The sequence below is a fragment of the Saimiri boliviensis genome, chromosome 20 (assembly GCF_048565385.1).
Source record: "Saimiri boliviensis isolate mSaiBol1 chromosome 20, mSaiBol1.pri, whole genome shotgun sequence".
Taxonomy (NCBI): domain Eukaryota; kingdom Metazoa; phylum Chordata; class Mammalia; order Primates; family Cebidae; genus Saimiri; species Saimiri boliviensis.
In genome coordinates this window covers 35,996,504-36,009,782 of record NC_133468.1, presented here as the reverse complement: position 1 = coordinate 36,009,782, position 13,279 = coordinate 35,996,504, and positions in this window count along the sequence as shown.

The following is a 13,279-nucleotide window of genomic DNA, read 5'->3' as shown; positions in this document are numbered from 1 at the left end:
TTTTTGTACCCATGAATGAGCCCCTCATCCCTTACCTCCCACCCTTCCCAGCCTCTGGGGACTACTCTCCATTGTCATGAGAGCCAATGTTTTTGCTCCTACATAGGACTGAGAACATGCAGTCTTTGTCTTTCTGTGCTTGGCTTGTTTCCCTTAACATAATGACCTCCAGTTCCATCCATGCTGAATTCTGGCTCTACAACGATCCTTAAGTAGCCGTGGAAAAGTTTCTTCACTCCTCAGAATTGCTGGCGGGGGTTTCCTCTCCAGAAAGGAGATACTGAAATCTATTTTAGACGAGGTGACTATAAAGGCAGAATCAAATATACGAAAAATATTCTAGAGGGCCAGGTGTGGTGGTTCATGCCTGTAATCCTAGTGCTTTAGGATGTCAAGGCGGGAGAAGCATTTGAACTCAGGAGTTTGAGACCACCCTGGACAGCAAAGCCAGACCCCCCTTCTCTTAAAACGATTTTAAATTTAGCCAGGTGTGGTGGTGTCTACCTGTAGCTCCAGCTCTTCAAAAGGCTGAGATGGGTGGATTGCTTGAGCCCAGGATTTTGAGGCTGCAGTGAGCCAGGATCGTGCCACTACACTTCAGTCTGGACAGCAGAGTGAAACCCTACCTCTGAAAAAATAAAAATAAAGAAAAACATCCTAGTGCCATAGCCAGCCAAGGGATAGATGCTCAACAAATATGTCCTTTTCTCCTCCTTCTTCCTCTGTCCTCCTCTTTATTCACTTTCCTTTTTCGTCTCTTGGAAATCCACCAGTGTCAGGCTGTATCACTGGACCCAGTTATTCACACTTCCTGATTTATATCCAGAGTCTTTGCCATGTAATTTTGCACATTCCGTCACAAAAATGGCAGACCACATTTCCCTATCTCTTGACTTTGGGTTTACCACATGACATGCTTTGGCTCAACAGAATGAGGCGGAAGTGGTAGGGCCCCAGCTCCAAGCCGAGGCTTTAAAAGGTCGCAGAAATTCACATGTGCCCTCTTTTATCTTTATCATCACCATAAGAAGAGCATACTGCACACCAACCGAAAGTAGACACACCTCACTTGACTCCAGCCTATGTCAGCCAGTCCCCAACCACCTCCAGGGAGTCTAACTGAGACCAGCCAAGATCAGTCCATGTCAGCCAACCCCAAGCAGATCCACAGGTCTATGAGAATAAATGTTTGGTTTAATGAGAGGCTCTGGGTGGCTTGTTACACAGCAATTCTGTGTCCAAAACTAGCTGACACACATCATGCATTCTTTAAGACACAACTCAAGTACCACTTCATTTGGGTTAAAATCCAAACTTTCCGGCTTCCTAGCTATGTTCCTTTGGGCAGGTGCATTAGCCTCCATTTATGTCTCTCTAAAATGAAGATAATAACACCATAGTTATTGTTCTGAAACTTAGGGAAGGTGACCATGATAGTCATTCAATAACTGTTTATTTCTGGCCAGGCTCAGTGGCTCAGCTCTGTAATCCCAGCACTTCAGGAGGCTGAGGCAGGTGGATCAGTTGAGGTCAGGACCAGCTTGGCCAACATGGCAACACCCTGTCTCTAAGAACAATCTAAAAATCAGCCAGACATGGTGGCATATGCCTGTAATTGCAGCTACTGGGGAGGCTGATACAGGAGAATTGCTTGAACCCAGAAGGTGGAGGTTGCAGTGAGCCAGGATCACACCACTGAGCTCCAGTCTGGGCCAAAGAGTAAGACTCTCTCTCAATTTTTAAAGTAATAATAATAATAACTGTTTATTTCCTTTCCCTTCTACTCCAGGAAGCCTTTCCAGAAATGCTGGTACAGAAGCAGTCACCTCTTTGTACACGATATTCCTTGCCTCCCTCTGTATATAACACTTACTGCCAGGTCTGCTCCTGTCACTAGTCTGTGCAGGAGTTCCCAAAAAGTGGTGTCCATCAGAATCACCTGGGTACAATTTTAAGCACGTCAATAAACAATCTGTGCTCCGGTCCTGTTAAATATTTATGTTTGTGATAGATAGATAGATAGATAGATAGATAGATAGATAAATGATAGATAGATAGATAGATAGATAGATAGATAGATAGATGATAGATAGATAATAGACAGATGACAGATAAATGATAGATAGATAGACAGACAGACAGACAAACAATTAGATGGATGTGTTACCAGGAAGGGGTCCAATCCAGAGCCCAAGAGTGGGTTCTTGGATCTCTTACAAGAAAGAATTCACGGCAAGTCTACAGTGCAAAGCAAAGAAAAAGTGGTGAAAAAACAAACAACTACTCCGTAGGCAGAGGAGGGCATTCCCAAAAGGAGGAGGAGGAACGCATTCACCCTAGGTACAACGCTTGTTTATGTATATAGGCTAGAAATCGATCATGGGGAGATGTGCTCTACTACAAGGGTTTGTGATAAAGGACTAATTTGCTTAATTACTGTATTTTGTGAGAATCAATATTATCTTTAAAGTAAAATTAGGCGTGTGTCTGTTCTCAAGGTATTGGGATATCAGGACACTCTGAAGCCTGGGTCTGTTTAGTAAACATTATCAGTTGATAATGTTCCCCTAACCATAAACATCTAGAGGCTAGGAATGCCTAACTTTCTGGGAATGCAGCCCAGCACGACCTAGCCTCATTTTCCTAGCCTTCACTCAAGATGGAGTCACTCTGGTTCAAATGTCTCTGACATATTCATTCATAGATAGATGGATAGATAGACAGAAGAGAAAGAGATGACAAAGAGATCACAGATAGAAAGATACATAAAGAAATAGAGGAAATAGATAAAGAGATAGAGATGAAAGATGTTAAAGAGATAAAGAGAGAGATGATAGAAAGAAAGAAAGAGAGAGAGAGAAAGAAAAGTGAGAAAGAAAGGGAGGAAGGAAGGAAGAAGGAAAGAAAGGAAGGAAGAAAGAACAGAAAGAAAGAAGGAAAGAAGGAAGAAAGGAAAAAAGGAAGGAAGGAAGAAATGAAGAAAGAAAGAAAGAAAGAAAGAGAGAAAGTAAGGAATGAGAGATGTCTCCGTCTATAGAGTCATTTCCCAGCCTTTGAATACAGGTGATGCCATGTGACTATGTCTTGACAACAGGATGCCAGAAGTGATGGAAGTGGTGGAAGCCATGTCCAGTGCACAGAGCCAGAGAGAGATGTCAATGCCTGAGTAATGAAAACATTACTCAGCATTCTCCACCTGTCACTGTGACCATGAAGACCAGGCATTCCGGATGGCATAGCAACCTGGATCACCAGTGAGACAGAGACATGCCCTGGAGAACTACAAGACCCTTATCAGATGACATCAAGAGCAGAAATGAGCATTAATTCTGTGGAGCCACTGAGATGTCAGGGCTTGTTTGTTACTGCAGCAGGACATAGCCTCTCTTGTCCAAGGCATCTCCCAATCACAGCAAAATCAGACCCACAAATTCAGCTCAGTTCCACTTTCTAGGTACTCCATTCCCTGATATTGAATTGGTTATTTCACAAGTCATAGTGATGGGTACATGGTTCACAAAGAAAAACAAAGTTTCAGTCCAACAAAAATGAAAAGATAAGCAAATATCTGCAACAGACAACAAAAGTAAGTAACTACCCTAAAAGAGGGACAAAGGTGCAATCAGCGGACTTCTGGCAGTGGTATGGACGGGACTGAATGCAAAACCCAACCGCTATAAAATACCTAAAATATCGGATAAAAGAAGAAAAACCATCAATGCATAGTCTAGTAGTCTAGAAAACAAAAGAAATTTCTCAAAACCAGACAATGAGGTCAGACGCAGTGGCTCACATCTGTAACCCCAGCACTTTGGGAGGATGAGGCATGCGGATCACTTGATGCCAGAAGTTTGAGACCAGTCTGGTCAACATGGCAAAACCCCATCTCTACTAAAAATACAGAAATTTAGCTAAGTATGATGGAGCATGCCTGTAGTCCCAGCTACTTGGGAAACTGAGACATGAACCCATGTCTCAATGAATGAGCCATTCACTGAGACATAAAACACTTGGACAAGGGAGGTGGAGCATGAAGTGAGCCGAGATCACACCACTGCACTCCAACCTGGGCAATAGACGCTGTCTCAAAAACAAACTTAGCCAGGCATGGTGGCACACACCTAGAATCCCAGCTACTTGGGAGGCTGAGGCAAGAGAATAGATTGAACTCAGGAGGAGAAGGTTGCAGTGAGCTGAGATCGCCCCACTACATTCCAGCCTGGGTGATAGAGTGAGGCCCCATCAGAAAGAGATAGAGAGAGAGAGAGAGAGAGAGAGAGAGAGAGAGAGAGAGAAAGAGAGATAGAAGGAAGGAAGGAAGGGAGGAAGAAGGGAAGAAGGGAAGGAAGGAGGGAAGAAGGGAAGGAAGGAAGGAAGAAGGGAAGGAAGGAAGGAAACAGCTAAAGAAATAATCAGCAAATTGGAAGGCAAATTTAAACACATTATCACAATGTTGTCTAGAAAAGCTTAAACGGAGCTAAAATGGCATGAAATAAATCCCTGAAACACAGACTGGGCCTGGTTGGAAAAGGAGTTTGAATTCACTTGATGGCAACAGGAGGGTACCAAACATCCCAGTAAGGAGACCTAGTGATCACAGCTGTGCTTTAGGAAGACAGAGGAGGCATGGATGAAAATGCAGAGACCACAACCACTTACCTTGGGAGTTTCTGACAAGCACACAGAGTGAAAACAGAATCTTCCACACTAGAATCAAGTAGCAGACAGAGGTTTCCATGAGAAAGGGCCCCTGACCAAATGGAGCATTTTATTTCCAGAGCATACAGGGAGGGTGGGGATGAGAGGCTGGACTTCTGCATGTTTCCTGGATAGCAAAGTCTTCACTCTGAGCAAGGGCTTCTGTATGGCACTCTCACACTGTTGATTTCTCTTTCCTTCTTTTTTTTTAAATTTAATTGATGTATAATAGATGTACACAGCTGTGGGTACACAGGATTACTAAATGCATTCATATAATTTGTAAAGATCAGATCAGTACATTGTGATATCCATCACTGTATTAGTCTGTTCTCATGCTGCTAATAAAGGCATAACCAAGACTGGGCAATTTACAAAGGAAAGAGGTTTAATTGACTCAGAGTTCCATATGGCTGGGGAGGCTTCACAATCATGGTGGAAGGCAAGGAGGAGCAAAGACATGTCTTACATGGTGGCAGGCAAGAGAACTTGTACAGGGGAATTCCCATTTATAAAACTATTAGATCTCATGAGACTTATTCACTATCATGTGAACAATGCAGGGGAAAGACCCACCCTCATGATTCAGTTATCTCTCACCAGGTCCCTCCCACAACAAGTGGGAATTATGTGAGCTACAATTCAAGGTAAGATTTGGGTGGGGAGAAAGTCAAACCATATCAATCACCTTAAATAATTATCTTTTCTATATGATAGAAACATTCAAATTATTCCTTTCTGGCTATTTTGAAATGTACAACAGATTATTGTAAACTACAGTCACCCTACTGATCTATCAAACCCTAGATCTTATTTTTCTCTATCAATCCATATATTTGTACTCATTAATCAATTTCTCTTCATCTTCCCTCCTATTAGTATGGCTCTGCCAGTGTCTTCAATGAGGGCTTTTGTGAACACTCAGAATGTGCTATAGGAATATCATACCCATGGCAATCCCAGAAGACAAGGAGGAAGTTCAATACAGGAACAGAGTGTGAGGGTTGAAAAGGAGGTGTCCAGAAATTGGCCAGAGGTCTAGAGTAGCATCTCTAGTGGTCATCTGTGTATCCCCTGTAGGGGAAGAAAATCAGAGAGGTGGCAGCAGTATTTGGAGGATGGCCCCATAGACAAGAAGGAAGAGCTTACTCACAAGCCGTGGGGTACACAGAGCCAGAGAGAGAGGTCAACACCTGCCCCAGGTTAACCACTGTCCTTGGTCCAGACCAGCAGGGTCATGGGCTGCTCCAGCGGGCACTGGTCTATTCATCCTCCCCTGGAGCACCAAAAACAGCGGGGAGAGGGAAGTGCAGCCCACCAATGACTCGAAGCAAGTGAACGAATATCAACAAACTCACTTTTATTGACTTTGGGTAGAACATAAACTCAGAACTGTAAAAGAAAAGAGGTTAGCGAATGATGAGGATGAATTAACCACACTCCTTCAACTTGAAAAGAGAGAAAAAAGATATTTGAGTTGCAGAGTGGCTAAGATCCAGAGTAAACAGTCAGCTTCACAAAATTACCCCTTTCAGTTTTAATCTTTTGTGCTTTAATCATCCCTAGCCATGGACACGGTTCTTACCATGAAGACAAAGGCTGAGAATGAACACGAGGATAATGAATGTGAAATACTATGATATTTAATACTATAATATTATTAATGCAACTGTAGTCAGAGATCAAGGACTTTCAAATTAATTATTTCTTGTTCCAACACACACCATGAAATGGGCTTTCTAAATCAGAATGACATATCCCAACCTTTTCTCTATTAAGATAATTCTATTTTATTTCTTGGATCTTTGCAGCCTAAGCCAGTTTTATAAATATTTAAGAGAAAAATTAGGAGTAAAAATACTGGATAATGCATGAATAGCAATCAGTTGACTGAGACAGGGCTATACTGAGAACTAGCTTTGGACTCTTCCTGCCTTTCATACACAAATTCTGCACAGCTTTTCAGGCAGGATCAGCAACCCTGTAAGGGCACCGAGAACCTCTATATTCTTTTTGATATGCATTTTCCATTTTGTTGCCAGATTAAGGAGAGGAAGTTGCCGCCTGAAATATGCTCATTAAGTTCCCTCCAAATTGAGCGTTTATGGTCAGAAGTAAAAATGAGGTAAAATATTGATAACTTGCCTATTCATGGTCTCTCCAGGGTGGGCCTCTGATTGCTTGAGAGGATAATCATCTGCAGAAACCACTTTCTACCTTCGTTTTGGCCTCCAAAGCAATCTTTAAGTATGCATGAGGGTCAAGTTCCTTGAAAATATCCGAGACACGTATCACCGGTCCACACAAAGTGACCCTTGTGGTGTGGCAGGGGGTCGATTCCATTATGAGAGTGACTTCCGCCCCAGTGGCTTGCAGAGCATTTTACATGAGTGCATTTGCTGAATTCCAGCAAGGCCCCATCAGCCTCCCACACCAAGGTATTTCTGCTCTCCGTGTGGTTGGACAGCTTCTTCAAGGAAAACACTTTCTGTGAAATGCCTCCCCGGTTGATGCTTCATGGTTGACTAATTGCCAGGATAATCAGTTTAACCATTTACCTTCTGAAAGCATCACTCTTGACTTGATCATTTAATTCTTGAAATGCCTTTGACTGACGGAAAGTGTGCTATTTTACTTGCAAAGTTGATTGCAAATTATTTTCTGATTGCAGATTTATTTTGTTTGTGACAAAATGTTTCCCACTAATTGCTAAAATAATCTTGTAGGAACTTGCCATTGAACATCTCATTTATTAACCCAGTGTAGTTTCTCCCTAATCCCTGTTTTCATCTTTTTATTTATTTTAAACACCTATTTACAGGATCATTAATCCTCATCAATATTGTCTGGAACCCTCAAGCAGCTACCAGAGCTGTTTCTGCAAAAGAAAACCACAGAGTCAGTGAAACTCAGCACTAAAGTCTCTGCCTGCTCTCCAGACCTTCTCCTGGGAGATGAAGAGTGAAGAGGAAAGCCCTGTAAGAGGGAACATGACAGTCAATGGAAAGCAACAGAAGTGAAGCTTGTTGGCCAATAGAGAAATAGACATTCTTCATTTGCCTCTGACCAGCCAGGGAATTAAAAGTTTCCAGAGTCACTTCGAATAGCCACAGGTAGACAGAACAGTAAGACACTCTTTAGAAAATATTCCCAGCCTGGGAAACACAGCAGGACCCCATCTCTACAAAAAATACAAAAAATAGCCACACATAGTGTGCACCTGGGGTCCCAGCTACGTGGGAGGCTAAGGCAACAGGACCGCCTGAGCCCGGGAGTTCACGGTTACAACGAGCTATGATTGTGCCACTGCTCTCCAGCCTGGGCAACAGAGTGACAGCCTGCTAAAATACAGACAAGACAGAAGGAAGGAAGGAGGGAGGGAGGGAGGGAGGGAAGGAAGGAAGGAAGGGAAGGAAGGAAGGAAGGAAGGAAGGAAGGGAAGGAGGGAGAAAGGGAGAAAGGGAGGGGGGAGGGAGGGAAGAAAGGAAAGAAAAAAGAAAGAAACAGAGGGGGAGAAAGGTAGAAGGGAGGGAGGAATGGAGGGAGGGAGGAAAGAAAGAAGGAAGGAAGGGAGGGAGGGAGGAAGGGAGGGGAGGGAGAAAGGAAGAGAGGAAAAAGAAAGAAAAAGAAAGAAAGAAAGAAAGAGAGAGAGAGAGAAAGAAAGGTAAGAGAGAGAGGAGGGAAGGAAGGAGGGAGGGAGGGAAAGAAGAAAGGAAGGAAGAAAATTCATTAAATTTCAACAATATTCACATCTGGATAGCACGCTTTAAAGAGATTTGACCTAATATTAAGCCAGAAGAAGGTCAACCTGGAATTATCAGACCGGAAGGTGTGAGTGACAACAGCGCCTGCTGCACTTTCGGCTGACAAAGCAAACCTGTTACAGCTCATTCATTACACAAGTGAAGAAACTCAGGCACAGAGCAACTGAGCCAGGACTGGGATTGGTGAAGGGATGCCCACTGCAGTCCCACTATTTGGATGTGGGCTCTATCCTCAAGACTTTATTTGAGTTATTGTGCATTTGAGACAGAAGGAAGTGTGTCACATAAATCTCATTTTTCTAGGAGCTCACGCCCAATTACAGAAAATAATTGACTTTCCCTAAATGCCCACGGTGGAAATGGCAAACGTTTTATTTCTTTAAATGCTGCTGAGGGTTACAGCACATCATGCTGGAACCCAAAGACCAATCTTGTAGGCTCTCTTGCACGGACAGATTATGACAAACGTCACTCTATGCCAAGCACCAAAGAACCTTTTCAAACACTGTCTGCTCTCAACTCAAAGCTCAGCAGAGAGAAGGTACTCGGATATTTGGCTGAATAAATGACTACACAACAATTTATCTGGGCTTTGTTATGAGGCAGTAATTCTCAAGAAAGGACTTCAATCTGACTCTAATTTTTCCAGCTCTGCTTGGCCAAAGTTCATGTCAAGTTGACCTTAATTCATTCACCTTCTTGGATGTGCTTCAAGCTCAGCTACATTAATCCTTCCTTCCTGGTAGGCTCCTGCACTCATTACAAGCCCCTTTCTCTGGATCTGGCAGGGAATTGCCTATAATTACCCTTAATGTACTCCTGGAGCAAAGATATGCATGTTAAGAGCCAAAATAGAAGGTTAACTACAAACTGTGCAGTAATGCAATTACCTCTCAATTATCCCTTTCAACGCTTAGGGAATGAATAGTAGACATTAAGCCCAAACCTGCAGTAGATTCCCTGGTTATTGGAGGTGTGGTGGAGGTAGGGAGAGGTGGAAAAATAAGCAAGGCTGCTTTGGGTAGAGAATGCCAGGGAAGGCTGATGACTCCTTACAGGAATTGTTCCTGTTGACATTGGAATTTCTTTCCAATTCTTCTGATTGCTGTACTCTGCAGAATGTGGGCTCGATTAGTGAGTATCCCATGTCTATTTGATTAAGACCTTCTACTCAGCAGTGGCTTGGTGCTGAATTCTCTGTATAAGGGGTTCCGTTGCTCCCCACAGAAATACGTACCTGGGGTTTGCAAAGACTTTTCAGACAAGCAGGTAGGCAGACATTGGGCCAGTCATTAATTCTGGCTGCGATGCGTAGGGTGCTGTCCCACCAAACCCGGAGAGGATAGGCACCCTAAGTATCCCACCCATGTGCAGAGGGTCCTGAAAAACAAGAGAGGCTAGAAAAAGGTGTTTAATCAAAGCAGACTAATTTTTTCAAGCCAAGAGGAAAGAGAGGTGAAGCACAGAGAGACGGAGCAAGCACTTAGAACTAAGCCCATCCGGGGAAGACTGGCATTCCCTTGGACCACAGCATGACACAGGGGCTTACAGAGGACTCAAAGGGACGGTAGGAGTCAGGGAGTGGAGGCCATCTGTGCGCCAGCTTCATCCCACTGATGTCACACACAAGGTCGCTTTTTTTGTTTTGTTTTGTTTTTAAAATAGTCTCCCTCTGTCGCGCAGGCTGGAGTGCAGTGGCACAATCTCGGCTCACTGCAACCTCCGCCTCCTGGATTCAAGCCATTCTCCTGCCGCAGCCTCCCGAGTAGCTGGGATTACAGGTACACACCACCATGTCCAGCTAATTTTTGCAATTTTTTTTAGTAGAGACAGGGTTTCACCACTTGGCCAGGCTGGTCTCAAACTCCTGACCTCGTGATCCACCCACCTCGGCCCCCCAAAGTGCTGGGATTACAGGCGTGAGCCACCGCCCCGGGCTGAGGTTGCTCTTTATCAAGCAGGACTTTATCAGCTTGATAAAGACATCGCCTTTACTTCTTCAATTCCCTCTTGCTCTTTTCCATCCAATTAACAGAGACTGCTCTTGATCTAAATTACATCTTCTGTGATCACATTGGCTGGTTTGGTTATCCATGGTTGTATAACAAACCATCCCATAACTTAGGGGCTTCCAGCAGCAACTTTTTAGTTTATCTCATGGTTCTGAAGACTGGCCGGGAGCGAGCTGGAAGGGCCTCTCTCAGCGTCTCATGTAATTGCAGTCAGATGGTAGTCGGGAGTGCATTCATCCATCAGCTGTCTTGGGCATCGTATCTAAGGTGATCTGTTCCTGTGGCTATTGATCGGGAGCTCAGCTTGGACGGTGGACCAGGGTGCCTATATGTGACCTCTCCATTCGCTTGGGCTTATCCCAGCCTCGCAGCCGGGTTCTGAGAGGCAGTGTCCTAAAACAAACATTCCAAAAGACCCAGGCAAAAGCCGTACCTTTTGACCTAAACGCAGAAATCCCAAAACGTTGCTTCTGCCACATTCTATTGCTCCATGAAGTCACTAAAGCCAGCCCAGATTCAAAAGGAGGACAGTGACACTCTAGCACTTGCCGTAAGGAGCAAGATGTGTATGCAGAGAAGGAAAGAACTGTGGTGGCAATCTTCAGCCACAGGAAAACAAAAATATTAGTGTCTTTAACACAATGGAAGTTGATTTCACATGTAAAATTTGTCCAGTGGGGGAAAGCTCTGGGCAGGTTTTTATGAGCTCTGCTTCAAGGAGTCCCCAAGGATCCTGGATCCTTTTATTAAATTGGTCCAAAAGTACTTGCTGTTTTTTCCATTAGAAGTAACAGCAAAAGAAGCCGCAGTGACTTTTGCACCAACCTAATAATTCAACCCTCAGCCATCTCTAGGCCATGGCCCTCATCCTCAAGGTCAAAGACAGCAGCACCTGCATGCCAAGCACAAAGATGGAGAAAGAGGTAAAGAAAAGAAGGAGGCAAGGTCTAATGCCGGCTTCTGTTACAGCAAGTTCCCACAATCTGTCATGTAACACTGGTGCTCGCATCCCATTGGCCAGAACCTGGTCACACGGTCAGACCCAGCTGCAAGGGAAGCTGGGAAATGTAACCTTTATTCTGAGCTGCCCTGTTCTAGGTGAAAGTTCAGGGGCTTCTGTTCTAAAGGAAGCAGAAATACTGACAGTAAGGAGTCCATTAGCCCTCTTTGGGTAAATCTACCCCTTTCTAAGTAATCATGAAAATCACACATTTGATATGTCCCCTAAGATTCTGATATGGCTCCTGGAGGGAGCTGCTCCCACTTCCTTGAGAATCTCTGCCCCTCCTGTATCCCTATACAAGACGTCTTGGTAGAACTTAACTACCCATCGTTTCTATTAGGAAATCTTGTGTTTCCGATCGTAAAATTCTATCGTAATATTTAATGTGCCTTTCAACCACATCTTCCCTCTCAGATAGTCTTATTAACCTGGTCACTGCTTCCAATACACACACTTTCCTGTTTGATAGGCATTCCTTTAGGCCAAATACAGCAAGAGCTTTCCATCTGACTACCAACTCGGATGGCTAGTGGTAAGACTACTGCATCTGGGCTCAAAGGAAGGCCTTGGGTTCCTGTGTAACATCCAGTTTTTCCCACTGGAAGAGAATGTCTATGACGAACCGTCATTCATGGGATTCTGCTTCACAACTGTTCCTCCCTGCCCCATATCAATCCAACTTTACCAAGTCCTATTGGCCTTGTGCATTCAACTTCCGACCAGTTCCTTTGGGGTCAGCCCCACAGTCAAATCAGATTCCCAGCTTCCCAGCCCCATACCCTGCCTGATCTCCAGACTGCTTTCTCTTCATTTTCTCCTAAGAAGCTGAGTTTCCAACATGCCTTGCAATGCAGTACCCAGGAGGAATGATCCCTAAGGGATAGGTTTTATGGAAATAATGATTCAAATAGAAATCCTGGCCAGGCATAGTGGCTTATGCCTATAATCTCAGCACTTTGGGAAGCCTAGGTGGGTGGATCACCTGAGGTTGGCAGTTGGAGACCAGCCTGGCCAACGTGGCAAAACCCAGTCTCTACCAAAACTACAAAAAATTAGCCGGGCATGATGGTACATGCCTATAGTCTCAGCTACTCAAGAGGCTGAGGCACAAGAATTGCTTGAACCGAGGAGGCAGAGGTTGCAGTGAGCCAAGATCACAGCACTGCATTCCTACCCAGGCAACAGAGTGAGACAGCGTCTCAAAAAAAAAAAAAAGAAAGAAAGAAAGAAAAGAAAAGAAAAGAAAAAAAGAAATCCTGAAAACAGCTGTCAGTGCAACTGAGGCTTCTCAACTCCCATGAGAGGGGAAGGCAGATTATGGGTGAGGAGTAAAGTGGTTACCCAAAGAGATCAGCAATTGACAGGGAATGTGACTGGATCCAGAGGAAGATGCTAGAGAAGTTCCAGCAATTGTCAGAGCCCACAGATAGAAGACAAAACCTGTAAGTTGGAAGAAGCCAGGTAAGTGTCAGACTGATGCAGGTGAGGAGCAGAGGTGGGAGTTGACACTAGGTGGGAGTTGGCTCCTGATGGGGACAGGACTAGGGTATCTGAAATGCCCTCCCCTATGGCACTGAGCATGGGACAAAGGGATATTCACCTTGATCAAAGGGCAGGGATCAGGACAGACCCTGTATTCCACCAGGGCCTGGCTGAGAAGCAGAAGAGAAGCGTTTATTCCAAATGAGCCTCCACTAACTTTGAAGAGCGAGGTAGCCGCAGCCGCGTTCCCACTTGAGATGGAGAGCTGCCTGGGGGCATCGAGCGCCTTTCCAAGTGCAGCCCCAGGAAGCCGAGGCTGT